This window comes from Schistocerca nitens, chromosome 1 (genome assembly GCF_023898315.1).
Source record: "Schistocerca nitens isolate TAMUIC-IGC-003100 chromosome 1, iqSchNite1.1, whole genome shotgun sequence".
In the NCBI taxonomy this organism is placed as follows: Eukaryota; Metazoa; Arthropoda; class Insecta; order Orthoptera; family Acrididae; genus Schistocerca; species Schistocerca nitens.
In genome coordinates this window covers 514,469,785-514,492,844 of record NC_064614.1, presented here as the reverse complement: position 1 = coordinate 514,492,844, position 23,060 = coordinate 514,469,785, and the positions used below count along the sequence as shown (strand labels likewise).

General features: G+C 36.6%; 1 protein-coding gene across 1 annotated transcript in view; it reads left to right on the top strand.

Annotated features, from left to right (window-relative positions):
- The window catches only part of LOC126258163 (transient receptor potential cation channel subfamily A member 1), a 441,338-nt gene extending 433,943 nt beyond the window's left edge, over nt 1–7,395 (top strand). Inside the window, exon 22 of the mRNA XM_049955623.1 lies at nt 7,357–7,395. The gene's annotated coding sequence lies outside the window, so the exon portion shown is untranslated. The remainder of the gene's footprint in view (nt 1–7,356) is intronic.
- The last annotated feature ends 15,665 nt before the right edge of the window (nt 7,396–23,060 follow it).

Below are 23,060 nucleotides of genomic sequence, written 5' to 3'. Positions count from 1 at the left end.
ACACACACACACACACACACACACACACACATGACCACAGTCTCTGGCAGCTGAAGGCAGACTACAAACAACAGCACATTGGGAGAGGCAACCGGGTGGGGGTAAGGAAAAGGCTGGAGTGGGGAGGAGGAGGGATAGCAGGGAAAAGGAGAGAAGTAAAAAGACAAGGTGTGCTGGTGGAATAGGGGGCTATGTAGTACTGGAATGGGAATAGGGAAGGGGCTAGATGGGTAAGAACAATGGCTGATCTGGGGTGAGGACACCCTATCCACATTTCTCGAGAACCTTAACACTTTCTCCTCCATTTGCTTCACCTGGTCCTACTCCACACAACAAGCCACATTCCTCAATGTTGACCTCCACCTCAAAGATGGCTACATCAGTACCTCTGTACATACCAAAGCTACCAACCACCAGCAATACCTCCACTTCCACGGCTGCCACCTGTTCCATACCAAGAAGTCCCTTCCATGCAGCCTAGCCACCCATGGCTGTCACGTCTGCAGTGATGAGTGGTCCCACTCAAAATACACCCAGGGTCTCACTGAGGCCTTCACAACTGTAATTACCCCCCAAACTTCTATAAAAAACATATCTCCTGTGCCTTATCTTTCCAGTTGCCCACCACCTCCCAAGGTCCCACCATCCAGCCACAGAGGAGCATTCTCCTTGTGACTTAGTACCACCCAGGACTGGAGCAACTAAATTGCATTCTCCACCAGGGTTTCAGCTACCTCTTATCGTGTCCTGAAATGAGATATGTCCTACCCATTATCCCACCAAACCTACACAATATCCTTGTCCATTCCTACACAACCCCTGCTCACAACCCATTGCCTCATGGCCCATATCCCTACAAAAGACCTAGATGCAAGACCTGTCTCATACATGCTCCCACCTCCACCTACTCCAGTCCGGTCACAAACATCAGCATCCCATCCCAGGCAGGCCTACCTTTGAAACCAGTCATGTGATCTACAAGCTAAGCTGCAACCACTCTGCTGCATTCTACTTGGGTATGACAACAAACAAGCTGTCTGTCCACATGAATGACCACAGACAAACTGTGGCCAGAAACAACTGGACCACCCAGTTGCTAAGCATGCTACCCAACATTACATCTTTCAATTCAATGACTGTTTCACAGCCTGTGCCATCTGGATCCTTCCCGCCAACACCAGCTTTTCTGAATTGCACTGCTGGGAACTCTCCCAGCAACATATCCTACATTCCTGTAACCCCTCTGGCCTCAATCTTCATTATTCATTGCCCGTACCCATCTGGCCCCTTCCCTGTTCCCATTTCAGTACTATGCAGCCCTCCTCTATTCCACCAACACACCCTGTCTTCTTACTTCTTTTCCAGTAACCCCCCCCCCCCCCCCTCTCCTATGCCCTGGGTCTATTCTCTCAACTGCAACTAGGTGCCCTACACACTCTCCACCTCATCCCTGAATGTTCCTCCAGCAGCACTTTACTTCCCCCACCATTACCCAGCTATCCGTCTCCCTCCTTGCCCCAGTCTCTTCCTTACCCCCATCTGGTTGCCTCTTCCATCATTTGTGCTGTCCAAAGTCTGGCTTCAGCTGCCAGAGACTGTGGCCATGTGTGTGTGAGTTGCATTTGTGTGTGTGTTATTTATTTTTGGCAAAGGCCAAAAAGCTTATTGTGTGACAGGCTTTTTGTTGTGCCTAATTGTGACTCAGTATCTCTGCTATGTGGTGAGTTCAACTATCCTTGGCGTTATACTGTTAATGTCTGTGCATGTAAGAATCACAACAGCAACCGCCAGATTCCTACCTGTGGCCTAGTCCTCCCAACTATACAATCCCAACCACACAAATCTCTCTACAGTTTGTCCCACTGTGGCTGGATGTAATGTTCTTTCTTTGTTGACCAACACCTCCAAACTATTATCCGTAATCTCCCATCTTACATTCAAGACACTGCTCACTTTCTTCACCACCTTTCACCAACTTTCAAAAATGGCTCTGAGGACTATGGGACATAACTTCTGTGGTCATCAGTCCCCTAGAACTTAGAACTACTTAAACCTAACTAACCTAAGGACATCACGCACACCCATGCCCGAGGCAGGATTCGAACCTGCGACCATAGCGGTCACGCGGTTCCAGACTGAAGCGCCCAGAACCGCACGGCCACACCGGCCGGCCCACCAACTTTCCCCTGTTCATGTGCCATTACCACCAGACTCCTTGTTTGTCACTGTGGATGTGATGTCCTTGTACACTAACATCCCCCATGCCCATGGCCTTACTATGCAAAACTACCTTTCCCAATGTACTGATACCAAACCAACCACATCTTTCCCATAGCCAAAGACATCCTGGCTCACAATTTTTTTCAGTTCCAATGACCAACGCCGTAAACAAATTCATGGTATTTCCATAGATACTTGCATGGCATATTCAATGCCAACTTATTTATGGGCCAGCTGGAGGAAACTTCTCATTGAGTCAGCATCTAAAATTTCTTGTCTGTTTCAGATTCACTGGTGACATTTTCATGGTATAGACTCATGGCAGGAACAACCTTTGCTCTTTCCTCCATAATCTCAACGCCTACTCACAAATCCATTTTACCTGCTCCTTAACCCAATGAGCCACATTCCCAGATCTTGATCTCCATTTCTCAGACAGCTAAGACAGCTACATAGATATGTCTGTTCATATCAAGCTCACCAACCACCAACAGTACCTACACTTTGATTGCTGTCCCCTGTTGCATGTCAAGCAGTTCCTACCTTTACAGCCTCGCCACCTGTTGACACTGCATGTGCATGGAAAGCATGAGTTGTCAAAGCATACTGATAATCCTACCAGAGCCTTTATGGAAAGGAAACATCCTACCCAGTTCATCTGTAAACAGATATCTTGTGCTATCTCCTCCTATGACGCCAGTAAACCTGTTAACCAGCCACTGACCAACACTCCTCTGATCACACAGTGTCACCCTGGCCTTGTAAAGCTCAAACACATCCTTCACCAGGGCTTTGACTATCTCATGTTGTACCCTGAGTAGATGGATATCCTACCCTAAATTGTACCCACATCACTCAAAGTAGAGTTCCACTGCCCACCAACCCACAGAACATCCTTGTACATCCCTAGTACAACCCTGCTCTCAACCCTGCCCCCAATCATGCGGCATATTGGTCATTCTCTTGTGGTTTACTCAGGTGCAAAATGTGCCCTATACATCTCACGCACCACCTCTTATTGCAGTGCAGTCACAGGCATCTCCTACCCAACATAAGCCAGGGCCACATATTAAAGCAGCCATGTTATATACATACTAGCTATGCTGAAATTACTGCAAAGCTTTCTATGTGGACATGACAAGTATCCAACTGTCTACTCACACGAGTGCCCACTTCCAAACTGTGGGAAACCAATAACTTGACCATCCTGTTGCTTAACAGGCTGTGCACCACAGCAAAATTACTTCAAATTTCACTGTATGCATCATTTGGGTAGTGCCTTCCAGCAAAATATTCTCTGAACTAGGCAGCTGGGAATTGTCTCTCTAGCCTCTAGCATATCCTGTTTTCTTACAATCCTCCTGGCCTAAACTTCTGTTTATCTGTTGCACACTGACTCACATTATCTTTTACCTTCTCTTTTCTGTCCAAACCACTCCTTCCCTGTCCAGATCATGTACTGCCTTCTCCCGACACTCTTCCTCCACCTCTCCATTAAGTCAGTCTCTCTCTCTCTCTCTCTCTCTCTCTCTCTCTCTCTCTCTCTCTCTCCCTCCCTCCCTCCCTTCCTCCCCCCTCTCCCCCCCTCCATGCTCCCCTTCCTTTTCCACTCTCTCCCTTTCTCTCTCCCCTCCCTGTATCCCTCTTCATATCCACCTTGTTTCTACCTTTTATACACTATACCCTCTGAACTCCTTTCATCTTTTTGTGTAACTACTGAGTTGTCTGTCAAAAGACCTGCCTCACACTATTCTGACCACCCAAATCTACTCAGGCAACTAGACAACTGTTGTAAATAGTCAATAATCAATAACCAATTGTGTTGTGACTGCAGAAGTGTACAAGGATGGTTTGAAAAGTTCTCTGAATCACCATGAGAGGTCAGCACTTTCGCAATGAGTTGTTCACATGATATTCATTGGAATTTTGCCTGTAAAGACGTGCCACGTCGGTGCTCTTGGAAGAAAGCTGTGGCGGTGTTTGTTGTTGTTCCTGCATAGTGATTTGTAAAGATGGAAAAAATCAAGATTTGAGCAGTGATTAAATACTTTGTAAAGAATGATATGAAAGCAGAGGACTTTCATGTCGGTGCTGGCCAGAGGAGCCGAGCGGTTCTAGGCGCTACAGTCTGGAACCGCGCGACCGCTACGGTCGCAGGTTCGAATCCTGCCTTGAGCATGGATGTGTGTGATGTCCTTAGGTTAGTTAGGTTTAAGTAGTTCTAAGTTCTAGGGGACTGATGACCTCAGAAGTTAAGTCCCATAGTGCTCAGAGCCATTTTGAACTTTCATGCCGATTTCCAGAATACACTGGGGGACTCTGCTCCTTCATATGCAACTGTTGCCAAGTGGAAAAATGAATTTAAATTTGGTCGGGAGAGCTTAGATGATGATCTACGCAGTGGTTGGCCAAGATGTGTCACTACTCTAGAAATCATTGCAAAAGTACATAAATTGGTCATGGAGGATTGCCAATTGAAAGTGTGTGAAATTGCTCATGCTTGCTAGATGTCATTTGAAATGGTATATCACAATATAACCAAAGAATTAGAAATGAAAAAAGTATCTGCATGATGGTGGCTGCGACAGGACAATGCGTGCCCACACACGTGCCATCGCCAGTGCAAAATTACACGAACTAAGGTATGAATTGTTGCCACATCGGCCTTATTCACCTGACATGGCTCCGTCAGATTTCCATCTCTTTCCAAAACCAAAAATTTTTCTTGGTGGATGAATATTCACTTCAAACATAGAACTGATAGCCAGAGTTGACAACTATTTTGCAGGCCTGGAGGAAACTCATTTTTGAGATGGGATCAAGGTACTGGAACATCATTGGACCAAGTGCATTAATCTGCAAGGAGACTACATTGAAAAATAAAAAAAAGTTTCAGTGATTCAGTACTTCTTTTCTATTCCGTTTCAAGAACTTTTCAAACCACACTCGTTACTGTTTTCTGTTACATATTTCTGCACAATCTGGTATACATCAGTGGTTGCATTTCTTTTAATTTACATAAGCATCATTTTTGTCTCACTTAAGGTTTACTTGCTTGTGATGCTTACGTGCTTGTGATGCTTACTTTCACAGGGTTAGAGTTGGAATCCAAATTTATTATGTAGCTGTTGTGTCCAAACTGGTTCTACTTTCATGTATCAGAAAGAAGATGCTTATATTGATGATTAATTATTAAGTAAACTACAAATATACATGAAAAGATTTGTTACAGATTGCACTTTACTAGTTCTGACTATCCCATCAAATGAAAGTAAACTACACTACCCACTTCCTTCTATTACTCATTAGTTTCAATTTCCGTTTTCATTTATGACTGAAAAAGATAAAGAGCACCAGTAATGGTTAATTCATCCAGTAAATATGTATCTAAAACAAAGTAAGTTTTGAATGCTCTTATTCCTCATGAAAATAATTATAATAATGAAATTCAGAGTGACATTGAAATATAGCTGAAACATTGTGATTCCATCTGTGATCAGTGTGTGACACTTATCTTTGTTGAAAATAAATGAATTATGGTGGACAATGTGTTTCTGTTCACATGTTATTCACAGGTACCCTATCGAAAAAATTTTTATTAAATTGTACAAGGAGTTGCAACTAAATAATACATCATCAGTTGCTTATCTGCCTTGTGGCAGGGTTAGACTTCATAGCACTCCATGCATCTCTGTCCTCTGCTTTTCTCTTCATTCTTTTGTACCATCCTTGTGATCTGCTGACATCAGCCAGCATCTAGTATCTTCTTCTGACTTTCATTCTCTTCCCAGAATAAAATCTTCAATTGCCTCAACTAGAAGGCAGTCTCACCCCAGATTAAGTCCTAGCCACTTCAGCTTTCTATTCTTCACTGTCAGCAACATCCTCCTATCTTCTCCAACTCTTCTCAGTATCTCATCAATCTCGACTTCATCAGTCCAGCTGACGTTCTCCATTCTGTGCTACATCTACATTTTACAAACTTCAAATTCTCCTCTCATCCTGCTTCCCAGTGTCAATGTTTCTTCTCCATACAAGGCCACACTCCATATCTGGCATTTCACCAGTGGCTTCCATAATTCTATATTCCAACCACTAGCTGAGAGTATTTTTAAGATTTTGAAATGCCTCTTTCACCAGCATCAGTCTGACATTTATGTCCTGTTCACAGTGCATGTCTTCCCTTATCTTAACTTACCAAATAATTGAATGCTATCACCTGTTCTATGATTTCTAGCTGTAACTTATATGCTGCTCTTCTTTTCTTAAGGTCTGTCATCGTGCCTTTTATTTTCTTTTTGTGTCTTTCATACCATATGCTACACATACTTCATTCAGGTAATTCAGCACTTGAATCAGTGTCTCTTCATTTTCTGTGAAACCACCATCTCATCAGTGGATCGTATGCATTCTATTTTCCATCCAGTTATCTTGATGCATCTTTTCCCTTCCATACAATTTTTCACTATTTGCTTCAAACAAATGTTAAATAGGGTTGGCGAGTGACAAAGTCCTGTCTGACACCTCTCCCAATGTTGCTGAGTTCTGAGGTCTCATTTCCTTTTCATATCCTTGCCTTATAATTCTAGTACAGATTTGCATTCAGTCTTGCCTTCCTCTTTAAGACATTTATCACTTGTCCCACTGCACACTGTCAGTGGTCTTTACTCACATTACAGTTATTTTTACAATTTGTCAGTTGTGGTTTTATGTGGAGCATACATATGAAGCTCTTGTAACTAGTTTCCCTACCTTTCATGAAAATTACTGTATGAGCGAGATAAATATCAGACCTAAGTCAGTGCCATAACATCAGTTGTACTCCTGAATAACCTGGCTGCCATATAAGTAGTAACTGAATATTCATAATATATTATATGTTGTACAAATCTTGAATAATCAGAATATTTTATCTGTTGTAGTAATGTAATCTGTTTTTTAAAATCTATTCTGTGCTCTGTTGCAGCATAGAAAAGTCACATATAATTCTGGTTAATCTAAATCTAATACTTCAGGGAGCATATGCAAATTCTGAGGAAGTATGTCAGCTATTTTTTAATACTTTTGCTCATATGTCATCACACACAGATATGAATAGTGAAACAGTATCTTAAATTGGGTTCCATTTTCTTTCAGGTAACATCCACTAAAGCATCAGGCAACAAAACTACTATTTCCTCAAATTTTGTAGGTACAGCTCTGAGTGAAGACAAGTACCACTGTTGTGGACTTCCTATAAATTTTGTTCCTTACTTTATCTGGGATTACGTTTGGACAATATAAGCCTAATTAGTCCCATGACATTTTTCTGAATACTCTAGTGTCATGTAATCTGAGAACTGTGAAGAAACAGTCATAAGCTTCATTTTCATTTGTTATGTTTGTGACACATGTATGCAGAGAAGTTTCATATGTAATGGCAGTACTACAAATTAGTTTTATCTTTATGAACTGCAAAAAGCATTTGTTTACACCACCATATATGATAGGATCTTATGTCGTGATTTTTGCTAGATTGAAAGAACAGGGTGAATTAAAAGAAACTAACATTCTTTAAAGATAGATGACTTTTTTGTTTTTATTACTGCCAGTCTTTCAAAGAATTAGTGACTATTAGTAGTAATTTTTTATTTTAAACAAGTGTTATGACACAACCTATGCATACTACTTCTGTGATGAACTTGTTAAAATTATTGTATCAATAGATAAATGAAAAAGTTTTTAAATAACCAACTTGCTGTGATGCAGGAAATTATAAATATTTTGGGGAAAAGATGAATTATCGAAGTTACAATTGTCTGGGATGGACATGGAATTTTTACGTCAGTTTTCAAAAGTATATCAGAGAGTGGGGGTGTGATTTTATTTGTATGTTTTTTAAGATGTATGGGAGTTTCATTTGGATATTCTTAGTAAATTTTCAGAATTACTAAAAATATGCAATGAAATCCATATACATCATCAGAAAATTCAATTAAAATATGCATAAGAGTGTAAGGAGATATTATTACTGATTTATATTTTGGAAATATTGATTTTTGTCTGAAGAAAACTGAACTGCTGTAAACATGTAACTTTTTGGAGTTGGCTTAAAATGTCTCATCACAAATGAATGTTTCATCAGAGTGGGGCATATACATGGTGTCTGGAGGCAAAAATTTTGGACAAAATCCTGTAAGTTCCAGTATGCAAAGGGTCATTAAAGTTAAGAATAAATGTCATTGAGATGTTTCAATTCAACATTTCATAGATTTTATTTTGGAAACTTTTATCTTAAGATTTTGTGATTAGCTTCTACAAGTTTAGCAGTTTGCCAAGTTCTTTATTGTTCATTATTTAAGCTGAATTCTGTGACTATAAGCATTTACTGAAACATTTTGTGTATTAGCTCAAATGGTTCAAATGGCTCTGAGCACTATGGGACTCAACTGCTGAGGTCATTAGTCCCCGTGTATTAGCTTTCAGCACTCTTATGCTAAACGCAGATTCCATTTCTAAGCGAAGTAAGTTCCTTTATGTTTTTATGACACATTTGTCCTTCTCCATGAAATATTTTTTTTTTTTTATTATCACTAACCTATGAAAAATACTTTTCCAACATAATTTATGATTTAATGCTTTACAAAATCCATTACTCTGACCATTACATTTGCAAAACCATGCACTTGACATTGAATCTAATAATTTTTCATTTGGAAGAAATGACATCTCTTGGAGATACAGTGATTCATTCAAGTTATTTTATTATTATTTTTTGGCACAAACACATGAGCATGTTAGCAGTTTTGACCAGCTAATGGTGATCTTCAGACTAAAGGCACATCTGGAAGCAGTTTTTGTTGCACACACAACAAACTGAAAAATAGCATTGTGAAATACTCATTTGTTTGTGTCAAAAAATAAGAAAATGGAAGTATTTTTCTTTTAGAGGGTCTGCTTTGTATATGCAGTAGTCATGCTTATTTTTGTAAAGTTTTCCACTAGATGGAGTATCACTATTGATTAGTAATTTTTCAAATTATTTATGATGTTGAGTGCTGAAGTATAAATAATTATGCACTTATAATTTAGTTTTTATCTTGATGTAAACAGATGTATAGCACTCAGAAATGTTTTTATAAGCTTAATGAGGTGTAAATTTGGTGTTGAGTGGAAGAAGACTATTCAATTGTGTACTACAAAAGAAGTCCCAGTTGCCAGCTGCAAGAAGGAACATTACCAACAGAACACAAAATCAAAATTTCAACAGGAAATTACAAGGAGTGGAAGAAGACTTTTCAGTTGTGTACTGCAAATGAAGCCCCAGTTGTCAGCTGCAAGAAGAAACATTACCAACAGAACATGAAATCAAATTTTCAACAGGAAATTACAAGACATGAAATGCATGACATGAAGTATTCATAAGCCTGTAATATAGATGAAGTTAAGAAACATAGGGCATTTCATTTCAAACACAGGTAGCAGATAAGGTAGCAACAAAAGTGTCAATTGAAAGAAAATCACAAAGTAAACAAATAAAACAATGAAATGAACTTTCAAATGAATGGGGAGGAATCAGAAACAAGGGTGAAAGGAAAGGGGATTTGGAGGGTAACAGAAAAGTGTTGAACTATTGTAAGCCACATATTGAACTGTGTATCAAGTGAAAAAAATTGGAGCTTCTCATTATGCATACAAGTTCTGAAATCAGTTCATTCTGCAATATACCCTACAATCCATCAGTTCAGCATATACATTTAGTATTCCATTCGCCTTCTTCTGCAGTTCTTCTCATCTTTGCATGTGTGCCAATTATCTTCCTTTACATACTACTTTGTTTTGTTCATGTTATCATGATTTTGCTCCATTTGTGTATACTCTATTACTTTTTGTTCTTCCAGACCATTAGTGGCTCTTATTGTTTTGCTATTGTTTACCAACATTTCCTTTCCTCAGATTCTCCATACTGTTTGAAATGCAGGTACATCTTGAAAAGTAGCTGTCATATCGATGGCTCCAAGTATTAATATTGTAACTCCAAATTGTCAAATTTTATTGAAACTTCACAGATAAACAGTTACAAATGAAGGAATTTAAACAGCCTACACTAATTTGCACCATCTGTTTTCAAAATTGGACTTTGTGGACTTACAATCTTTTTTTCTGGAAAAACATGCAGCATATTTGTATCGTAAGTGTGCTACAACAGCTTTGTGAAAACAAAAATTGACAAAATAAGGTGTTATTATTTTCACAAGAGATCCTCATTTATCAGTACTTTATACATTACCAGCAGTATGTTCTTGTGTATTGGTTGCTTTGAAACCAGGCTTTGATAAAACTAATGATAAACAGTTAGGATGCACTTGCTGCCATGTAACAACAAAAGGTCCTTTAACTTCTTATTCACTGTCTGGTAGGAACCCATGATTTGCCTATTCAAGGGTGTTGCAGGATGTTAGGTGCCTTTCTTTGATTGCTTCTAGAGAAAGGTATACTTTTCTTCTTCCTGGTAAGCATACTTGAGATACAATTCGTATGGTCCTCCTTGTAAGACAGCAATTTCACATACTTTACTCCACATCGCCTTATTTTTATTCGTGGTATATATCAATTGTTGCTTCTACAGTACTTTCTGGAAGTTGTATATTCAGTCCTGACTCATTTCATTAACTGTGTATAGCTTGTTGGCGACCTTTCTCATTCTAACTAAGGTGATCCACTAATCCGGAATGTACACAACTTGGTTGTTATTTTGATCAGTTCATTCTGGGAGTGCCCATTTTCTAGAAAGTGTTGTATGATTAATATTCCAAACTTAATAGATGATAAATGAATACAATAGGAATCTGTTCCTGTTTTGCCCTCCTCAGATATCCAAGTACAATTTGAATATTTTGCCATCTTTACTAGCTTGTATCTATAATAAATGTTAAAAGACAGCTGGTTGTTTCATTCGAACCATGATGTGCAATGGCCTTATGCCAAACATAGCACTGCCCCTCCTTTTTTAAGTTCATGTAGTACACACTCATCATTTTTAGGCTGAAAGAATGACAGATTATATTCTTAGTGTTGAATGTATCCATGTATCACCTTAATGTGGCAGGATTCAAGGGGACATATTTAGTCTTTTTGACCCATACCTGGTATGTTCGGTGCATTTTGCAATGCTCAGTTTGGCATGAAGGTATTTTTGCTTGATTCTTTCCTTGTGTAATGTGACTCAATGTAAAGAAAGCTTTTTATATGTTCTCACAATGGCTTCTTTATTTCAGGTTGTAATGTATTTTCTCTTTTGGAATATTTTCCTCTCATATCAGGCAACAAAATTGCATCTGCTCCCAGTTTTTCATGGCAGTGCTCATACACATCTCTGTAATAGAGAATGTATGCAAAAATATTTTTTCTGGTGTGCTTTAATATTGTTCTCATCAACTATTAGAGATTGATTTAGTCACATTTCAGATCTGTTAATGCTAACATTTTTCACATATCGGCAGATGAATTCTTTTGCTGTGATCTCCTGTCTATCAAAACTGTTCAAAAATATCCTGCCTCTTTTCTTCCATTAACGTATTATGACATTTGAGTCAGTATAAGTTGGGATCAAATCTGGCCTTCATTAATCTAACATGGATTTCAGGACTACTTTGTGCTTTGTGTGTGAAACCTCTGTTGAGGGATTTCTTTGCTCTATTTACTGTCCATGAGGACAGAATTCTACTTCTGTTACACACCTTCCTTTCATCATGTGAGTGTCACCATTTTCCAGCAGTGCCTGGTGAGGAACATGTCGCATTATTTTTAACTGTGGAGATGGATGAAGAAATAGTTAATGGTTGCCCATTGGTTTGTAAGGAGTTCTCTTTTGCAATAAAAATACCTAGTGTTAAAATGAAATGATTAAATTATACTTCTTCCCGAAATATGTGTGCTGCAAAAACCTATTAATTGCTTCTTTAATGCAGAGAATTCTCTTTTATCCACTTATCCACTTTCTCCACTTTTATCCACTGAGTAACATATTAATTTTAATGGTCCTAAGACACAAGAGGAACACAAGCACACTTTACTTTGATATATCCGATCATTCACTTAATAATTATTTAGGGCAATACTCTCCACAACAACAATAATATGAAGAATTAAATAATGATGATGATAATAATAATAATATAATCATAATTAGCAAAATAATTGAATTAATATGCTATATTGCAAAATTTATAAACACACATTAAAAAAGGGTTTTATGTATGCGAGCTTTTGGAGCCAGTGGCTGCTTCTTCCAGCAGATGAGCTGAAGGTGAAGGAAGAGGGGTGAAGGAAAAGGACTGGAGATGTTTAGGAAAAGACACCCAGAATCCCAAGTCAGGGGAGAATTACCATCCAGTTAAGTCTCCCATCACCCAGAGTTGTGGATGACTTTCCTGAACTGTAACCAATTTCCTAAATCTCTCCTTTTCCTTCATCCCTCTTCCTTCCCTTCAACTCCTCTCCCAGAAGAAGCAGCCATTGGCTCCAAAAACTTGCATACATAAAACCTTTTCTTATATGTGTGTTCTCCTGCCACTGCTTGGTGAGTAGATCTTTTATATATCCAATTACATTATATTGTCAAAACTGATTATTTTCACTGTCATACAATTTATAAACAATTTTTCACCCATGCCTTTCATTCATTTCCTTTTCAACAGTGTGCTCTTTTGCTCCTTCTCATCAATGATGCTCGATAGGCCATCAGCTGTTGTGACAACAAAATCTGGATCAGCAACAGAGTCATCACTAGTATCCAAACATGAGGAATCAATTATTTTTGGCCTCTTTCCCATTGTCATCATTTTAGCTATACAAAAACAAAGCATTTCTAGGAACATGGCTGTTTACCACTTTTCATTGAAGACGAAATCACTCTTTGTACTGATGAACTTGTCTACAATGAGCATAGCTATTATTGGCTACAAGCAGCCTTGGATGACAGTGCTCTCAACTTAACTAATGGGGATGATAAATATTGTGCACTTGTAAACAGTAAACTTTCCCTGTGAAACTTCATAACTGCAGTTACAATTTTAATTGTGTTACCATTCTCCCAGGAAAAATATCTTAATATAACTTGTGATTCTTTTCATTAGTGTATTACTAACTTATATGACTTACAATATACTGTGGACTGAAATTTCATGTTAAGTTGTGGCATTACAGGTACAATTTTTATACAGACGAAAAATAGTGTACTAGCAATCACAGTGAACATTGTAATTCAGTATGATAATTTTTGGGCGTATGATTGTTAATAATTGGAGCCATCGGCATAACTGCACCACCTTCTTTCCTTGGTCCAAGTTTCTATTCTACAATATTGTCTGAACATTGTGTTATTATCCTTCTCTCTCAACTGTTCCATGGAGCTACGTGATATACTGCTTATTTTTTACATATATCAGCTTTTAGCAGTAAAAGCATGCTAGAAATTATTTGAATCATAGTCATAACTCAAAAGTTTCAGTTATATTCACAGCGTTTATTAATCTTGTTATTATTATAATTGTTGTTGTTACTATTTTTAGTCCCGGGGATGAATAGATATTATTGCCATACTGCACTTATGCTTTGAGGCAGTTTTCTATCATAATAGTGCCTAAAAGTAAGGCTTTCATAAATGAAATTGTCATCTTTAATCTTTAATTCATCATAATTATTTGTAATGGAATTCATGTCTTAATACTTAGATTTGTTAGTGAGATAGTAGTATAATTGATCTCAAGTGCATTCAAGTCTGTAACTGTGCAGCATTCAAAATTATTAGAATTAAATTATAGAAAAGAATGCACTACAATAACTGCACTTCACATAAATTATTGTGTATTTTGCTTATTTTTAACACTTTCAGTTCCATGCCCATAATACTGCCTCGTTCAATGTTGGAAAGAATACCATGTCTGTAATACTTCAGGCACAGCAACTTAGTGAGTGCAACACCCATAATATTACAGGTGTGGCTGTCCTGAATAAGATGTTGTGCCTGAAATATTGTGGGTGTGCGATTCTTCCCCACATTGAAGGCAATGTAATACTGTGGACACGGCACTCAAAGTGTTAACTTGTTCGTGACATATATATTAAATGTGATGTCAAATGATAATGTATGACTGTGACAAGATCATGTGCACTTCTTGGAAAATAGTGTACTTCAAAATTAGGACTATACAGTAAGTGGCTGGTGGTAATTGTAGGCTAATGTTAAAATGACTGTTGTATTTAAACAAACAATATATTTTTTAGATGAATGGGTGTATATTTTTGTAGTGTTTTTGACTAGAGCAAGGGGCCAAATGTGAATGTAAATGATTCGATTTTACTTGCACCAAGCCACTTTAATACAACTGTTTTATGATATTGCAAATTATCGGAAATTTAAACTACCCAAAAATGTTATTAATATGCCAAATAAATGCCATAGTCATCAACACATTGTGACTTGCATCAAATTTGCTTGGATTGTACACAACTGTACATCAACAGATTTATCGACAGGTACATGTGAATCAAAAAATTGTTCCACTGTTTAGCACTGGTGTACTAGTTTTATTACTAGTTCTGTGTTGTTCATCACCACTGCACCAAGTTTACAGTAAAATGAACACAATATTGCTATTCAAACTGTGATACTAAAATCAACACTATAAAAGGTATTAAAATTAAAAACTAGATTCCAATATATTTTACAATCATAAAACAACTATAAAATTGATACTAGAATGTATTTTAAGTTAAATAGCAGAGTTGCTGCTGTTTTCATGGCAATGAGTTGCAGATCAGGCTCCTTTAACTTTAAATTTTTTATGCTCCTTTAATTGGTTTGTATCATATCATTGCAGGTTCAAATATTTGTTGTTTCTTGAAGAACATGATTCTGCCCATTACGTCAGTCATTATATTCTACAAATATCATGACAGAGAATCTTCAGAGATGAGTGAAAAAAAAACAGTTACTTTAAATATGTTATGTATACTGCACTAACCATTATCATTGATATTATTCTGTGTTTCTTATTAATAAAAGGCATGTTGTACAGCACTTAACTAGCTTACCCATAACCCAGCTGTTCTCTTCTGTTGAAAATCCTTTTATATTTTATTTGCTTTAATAATTAAGAGACAAATGTATAGTTGCAAAAATGGCAGATCACTAATAGCTTAAAAATAAAACCACAATTAAAGAAACAACAGTACTGAGTTGAAATGAAGTGAATTTAGAGGCTTGAATTCCAATTGTGTGTTAAGTTACCACTTAAAAATTTGTTTTATGATGATTGGCACCCTAGTAATACTTACAGCAATAAATCCTAAAATAAATTAATTCTGATTCATCCAGTAGAGATAGAGAAGTATAATATTCACTTTATTTTGAAACAGACAGTTTCTTTTATTTATTGTTTATATTTTTATATGACACTAGAAGAGTTATTCAACAAACTAGGTTAGCTTTTCTTGAAAAAAAAATTGTGGGTGTTAGTTTTCTTATGACAATAAACTATTTTTAAAGTTTGTTTTATTTTACTCATCATGTTTCATATTATATTAGAATTGTTTTAGTTTATACACCACACTGAACTTTATAACGCATTCCTCAGTTCTTTACAAAACTCATACTAAAATATACAGCAGTCCATCAGGTTTCTGTTTATTCTCTGATAATTCACATGTAACTGTGTCAAACATCTTAACCAAAAGTGGTGTTTTCCCACTGGTCAATAGAAGTGTGTCACTGTGGTGCAAGTTTGTCCCATCTTATACGTGTTTTATCTCCTTGCCAAAGGCTGAATTTATAAGTTCATTTCTGATTTTCTATTTGTGCTATGTCACAACGAAAATGAAAATATTAATCCAGGTATTAAATTTTTTTGCAGCTCCGATATATAAAGAAGTTATAATTAAATTTATATACCTCTATTTATTTGTGATACAAGCATGAATTTTTGATGACTGTGGTTTGGAGTGTAATATTTTCTTTAAATGAAATGATTTTCTTTCCTTCAAGAGTCACTTTCCTACTGCTGACTTTTCTGTTTACCAAAGTCCATAGTGAGTTTGTTGATGTGATCACTTATTGACACTTCCATGTAGGTAAGTTTATTGTATAAGCAAAGATTTTTATGTTTCAGAGTTTTAAGAAAGCCTCTGCACTTAGCTCCACATCACATAACTAACCCTGTGTATATCATGACACAAGGGGAATACATAAACATAAAATTATTTCAGTGGAAATGCCAACATGGAACTATATCTAATACATAGATTCTGCAGTGTGTGAATTGAAAGACTGTTGAGCTATAGAGTTATAAATGTGGGGCCAGAGAAGAAATTACACCAATCATAAATGGTCTTTGACCAAAGGAGGAACTACGAAGGAGAGGATAGAAACACATAATTTCATAAAACACTGACTTTCATAGGTGTCCCATATACCTGATGACACTTGACACAATCCCAGGCAAGTATTCAGAAATGAGACATAGACTAACTTGACCACAAGTCACCAGAGAAGTAAACATGTTGCATAATACTGATGCTGATACTTGTAGTGAATGTCTAGCACAAGTGTTAAATCAAAATAAGCCAACATTTTCATTATTTAGATATAAATTTACAATAGTAAAGGAGCAGTCTATCTCAGAATTACATCATAATGTAAGAACTTTAATTCTGGTAAGTTTCAGTCCCTCAGTTTGTAAATTACTGTAGTCTAAACACTGATGTTACTTTTATACATTGCTGCATTCACATAAGTGTACATTGCTGTTACTGAAAGTAAAAGCTAATCATTTCTTTAGGATGTTGTGCCTTTCCAGGACTGCCCCTTGCTCTTGTCACAAAACTGTTGTATATATAGGTTCTCTGTGAAATACTTCCTCTTATGTGAAATATTTGCATTAACAATTAATGTCACTCTCCTACCTACACAGATGGACATTTTGAATGCAATCAGAAGCCACTTTATTGAAGGTTTTATGTACATGACAAACAAATACATTTTATGAATGATTTTTCATTGTGTAGAATATTGTTGTTGAGCTGCTGTTTAACTTTTATGCACTGTCAGAAGCTGTTTATATTTGTACGAAAACCATCACAATAAAATATTTTGTGGAAGACTATGTTTTCTTTATCATTACCACTGCCACCGCCATTAGCTATATGCAATTCTTTGAAATGTAAAAATAAGTTGAGACGCTCAGCAGCTATTACAGTTAGTGTGTAATTCTTTCATATCATGAACAGTAAAATAGTATAAGATATGTATTCACTTTTAAACATCTTTACATGCAGCCAATGTCACCATCTAAAGTTTATATACATATACAATTACTATATTATGGTATTATTACATGGATGCCTACTTATGTTACAAGAAGGCCTTTAAGAAAGTTACTAATTTAGGAAAGCACATTTTTATGCAAACTGACCATTGTTTGCAAATCCAACACAGTGTGCCAATATGAATCAGCTTATCACATTAATACTGTTGTGTCAGCATAAACTTTATCTCTGTACAGCCTAACACAAAATGCCACAATGAATCAACATATCACACTGGTAACTTTAATATTTTATAAAGTTTATAATTTTGTATACTCCCATATCAAAACTTCAAATTCCATCACAGTATAAATAGCTTTACTTTCTAACCATTGTGCTGTTACATTTTCATAGTTATTGAGGGTCACTGAGTGGGCATTTCTGGACAGTTTGGTAAAATGTGAGATCGAGACATGTTTGGCTGTTGTGGACCTCTGCTAACCTGGCATATGGCTTGTTAACTGCATGTCTATTTCTTGTGTTATGATGGTGTATTGACATCCTAAGGTCAAAGTTATTAGGTTTTCTTTTGTGTATACTAGCTAATAAACTAGGGCTTATCATGATATCCAGTTCCTTTAAGCAGTGTAGTGTCTACTGATTCTTGTTGTGTGTGTCTCACAATGCAGGTGATAGCCTTTTTTGCCATTTGAGTTTCCCCAGAGCAAAGTTCCTTAGGTCAAATGGGAATTGAAGAAAGCAAAGTGTGCATGTATTAGGAGAGTTTCACTAACATCACCTTTCAGCTTATGCATATATCACATGTTGAGCCTGGAGCATAATTTATCTGGGTGTGCATCTCACCTACAACATTGATCAGTATGAAATCAACGAAGTTTCACTGATTTATTTTTCTATTTTGGGGCATTTAAATTAAATACAGTGATTTCTGTTTTGCTACTATTTATGTGTATTGCATTAGCCTGAAACTAGGAGGTACATGTATATATATTGCTGACATTACATTCAGTTGTAACTCATCAAAGGTGGTATTCTGAGCAGTTCATGTGGTGTCATCTGCATACAGTACAGCATTATAGAACAATGTGAAAGATAGATGTTATACACAGAAAGATTCCAAGAACAGAGTCCTGTGAGATTCCGTTTGAAAAAAGTAAAGGCTCTCTAATTTTTGGTTATTTATACACAGTAAGTGTTTCCTCTTGCTTGTATATGACTGCAAGTAGGATGGCATTCTTCACTTGTTCCATACTGCAGCTTTATTTTTAGGATACTGTGGACAGGACTTCCCTTAAATCCCTTATCTTATGGGGGCTGTCCTTAAACCCAGCAGTGTCACATGGCTTACTGATGTATTTTCAAAACAGTCATTCATTTGTCATAATATTGTCACTGCTTTCACAGTAGAGGTAGAATCAAAGCTGTACTGTGCAGGACATATTAGGTTATTACATTCAAAATACTGGTTTATCTGCTGTTGGATAGAGTACTCTGTTATTTTCGAAATTACTGGAACAGCTGAAATCGGCCAGTCTTTATCAGATGATGCTGTGTTGTCCTTCTTGTGGGCAGGGTTGCTTGTAGATATTTTACACAGTTTCAGTAGATTCTCTCCATCATTATTTTGTCTATTATTTTTGTTAAGGCCATTGTTATCTCTTTTCTCCTGTGTTTAATAATGAAATTAAAAAAGTCATAGTGATCTTCTGTTTGGGAATTACTAAGTTTGGCTATTGGTTCAATGGCTTGGCAGCAAGTTACATGACTCCATCAAAAACATTTCAGTGCTTTATTATGTAATGGTGGTAGAAGTGCTGCTGCCTTGTTCACGTCATGGAATTCTATAATCTTTGCTTTGATAATCTGTTTCAGTTTTGATGACTTTCCAAGCTGCTTTACATTTGTTTAAAGATTTAAGAATGCATCCATCATTGACTTGCCTTGATTGCAGATAGCAGTGGTTTTTTATGATTGTGTGTTTATCCTTATCTGCTTTACTGTGTGGAACCTATCAGAATACAAGAGAACAAGATTCTTGTATTACTTAGTTGTGGTGTGTACCAATGTTTTAAACTTTGTGGTTGAGAAATGGGGTTACACTTGCAACATTTCTCATTACATTTGGGATATACTTTTTCAAAGATTGCAGGTAACACTTCTAAAATACTTTTGGGTGACTCATTAGCTTTCACATCATGTGTAAGTAGTTCATTCCAGGATATTATGGTTAATCTAGATTTTTAGTTTGTTTAGTTTTTTTTTCATTTGTGGACTTGATTACATCTTCCCTGAGAAGCACCTTGTTTTATGATCCAGAGGAATTTTAAACTACAGACTTTCATGGTGAGAAATATGTAGTTTAATACTATTAAACTGACAACAGCTCAACTGTAAATTACAGATAATGTTGTCCAAACATCCCATCAGTTTGGTGGGCTTGTCATTTATACAATAAAAGTTTAGTGATTGTAATGTGTTAAGTAAATAGCTCACATTTCTACTTCGAAACATAATTTCTGTATTTATATCACCAAATATTATAACTATGTGACTTTAATTCTTTAGAAGGAAGAGTATCAGTTTCTGATGACTTTCTACAAACAAGTCCGAATCGATTAGGAGGGATATCAGACACTGCTGTAATTTCAAGTCTTGACAGCAGTACTGCTGCAGCTTCAAAATTAGATTCTATTACATCCATCTTACAACTACTATGTCATAATTTAAATGTTTTATTGTTATAGACTGGCATACCATTGTGTTTCACATTTATTCTGCAATAACCTGTAACTAATTCATAGCCATTTGTATACTCAATTCTAATTCTCCACATTGAGTAATTACATATAGTAAGGTAACTTTCTTCAAAATCTCTTGCCTGTGAATTGTACATCTTAAAGTAGTCATGGAATGATGAACACATATAAGCAGATCATTGTTCCATGAGAGCCTTAACATAAACATTTCAATAAACATGTATAAGCAGATAACCCTGCCAATGAACCAACAACCTTGCTGAGGTGAAGTGGCTTGCATGCTTCAACAATTGAGTTAATCATACAACAGATGCAACCATTATGAACAGAAGAGAACAATCTGTGGTTTCTCAATAGGGGGAGCAGTCTTTTAGGTAGTTGTAGCAGCAACAGTCTGGATTGTGACATTAGCCAACACGGTCTTGTTGTGCTGTTACTGTGAATGGGTGAAATCAAAGCTGAGAGTATGCAGCTCTAGTATATGGTTTCATGATGTTGGTGCTGGTATCCTCTTGAGTAGTGATCATGAAACTTTTTTGGTAAGGAGCCAACACTAACATTATAGGTAGCACCTAAGGGTCCATGTGTACTGTTCTGTTAGTAATTGGTAAACTACCTAAATTAGTATTTCATGAGCCTGTAATAGATTTGCTACAGCAAGGCCGTGGCCAGCAGCACCGAGGTACAGATTGTGAAAAGTGGGTGCCATTCAGAACACTTTGTGTAGGCTGTTGTCTGTTTCAGATTGCTTGCAACTTTAATGACTCCAAAGTTGAGACACTGCAATTACATGAAAAAGCGTTATTGTGTTGTTTGTGTGAGTGGATGATCAATAACCATAACTGTACTTATATTTAAATGTATTACGCAATATGACACTTGATCTCAAATGTATATGGCACTAAATATTTTGAATGTCATTTTTCTTTTACTCAATGTGTTGTCTTACAACAGCCTTAATTTAATTTCACATTCTTAGCTACAAATATCGGTAAGTACCACATTTGAAAATTATCATGTCTATAATGCACGTTCATGAATTCATGAAATTTTGTTTGAAATTTGTACCATACCAGCTGATCAGTCAAGGCGCACATGCCCATGAGTTGTCAACACTAGAAGACAAACAAGAAAACATGCCCTCTATCATATCCCCTCATTGTCCAACAATAAATAGACATATCTGTCCCTGTAGTATATTCTTGACTCTACAAAGAGGCCAGGTACAAACAACAGCTGCAAATGGTAAGTATTCATTCTTTACAAGTTTCAGGTATATGTAAACTATCCTTCTTCAGGAGCTATTAAAAGGTAACAACTGTTAAAAATGGAAATGTATATTCAAGAACAGTAAATAATCAATACTTACCAGTAACAATCATTGGCTGTGACTAACTCCTTCAGGGAATAAAATTATTGTGCAGTTACTTGGCAATGATCAGACATGTTTACGATATTAAAATTCTGCAATATGAAAATAAGAATATTAAACTGCCACATACTGGTTTGAGAACAATTCTGGGGTATGTATTCATGGGAGCTGAGTATTGACTTGCACCATTTCGACAACGATTAGATTTTAGTAATGTATTTATGGGAGTCAAGTGTTGGGGCTGACTGGAATAATCATCATGGTAGCATGATCCAGAGATGAGGTTCACCACTGACAGAATTTCACAGCATGACTGCCAGCATATCAGTTAGCGTAGAAAATAATTATTTTCAATAAGCTGAAAGCAGAAATACACTGTGCCCCTCTAATTGAGTCCAGTCCATCTCATTCCTGTAAAAAATTCGCCTATTGTGCATAGTCTTATTATCTTCAAGTTGCTTGACCAGTGTATATGAAGGGTGCTGGAAAGGCTAGGACTTAAGGGGCTCCGGAAAGGCTCAAAATCATGAAAAGTTCAATTTTTACTTTTTTGCGTTTTCTGAATCTGCAGACTATTACCTTTTAATAGATATATAATTTATTCAATTCCAAAGACTACAACTATTTTTAAATTTTTTTTGAAATGTGTTCTACATGGGCGTGACCCACTGTGGCGCTGTTAAACTGCTGTCAAATGGTGTTATTATTAACGTCCGTGTTCATCAGGTACATTTTAGTGATGTGAGATAAAGTATGTGTTGTGGCTAACCTGTGATGGTTCAATATATATCGCTGGTGTGATTGTCGATTGTTTCATGTTTATTTACTCTGTCGTTATCTCGAAAATATTCGTAATTAATTCTGTTTCTTGAGTCTCTGTTTTGTTGAAGTATAATAATGAGTAAAAGTAAAGTTATTAGAAATCCTCTGAATGCTTCTAAGAAAAGGAGAAATGTTGGAAAGCCAAAGGTATTTAGAAATATGGGAATGAAGATAGATTCTAACATGGTACGAGCGATGCTTGCTTTAGACAAGGAACGCCTTCGGGCTGCAGACAGGGCTGTAAAGAGTCTAGAAATACATGCAAGAGTAAACAGGAGGAGGAACAAGAGTAAACAGGAGGAGGAACAAGAGGAAGCTGGAGGAGGAGTTTGCTGAGTTTCACGTAACTCGTGAATTGTAAATTGTTGCTTTTTTGTTTATTTATTTTTATTATTATTATTATTAGCGTACCAACGCATATATGAAAAGAGTTACGTGAAATACTTTTTGCGTTGCTGTGCTTTGAATTTCTTTATCATCATTACCTTTTAGCAAAATAAAATATATATATATATATATTGAAGCCTTATTGTTCTGTATCTGGCCTATAATTAAAGGAACGTTTTTTTGTAACTGTAACTCAT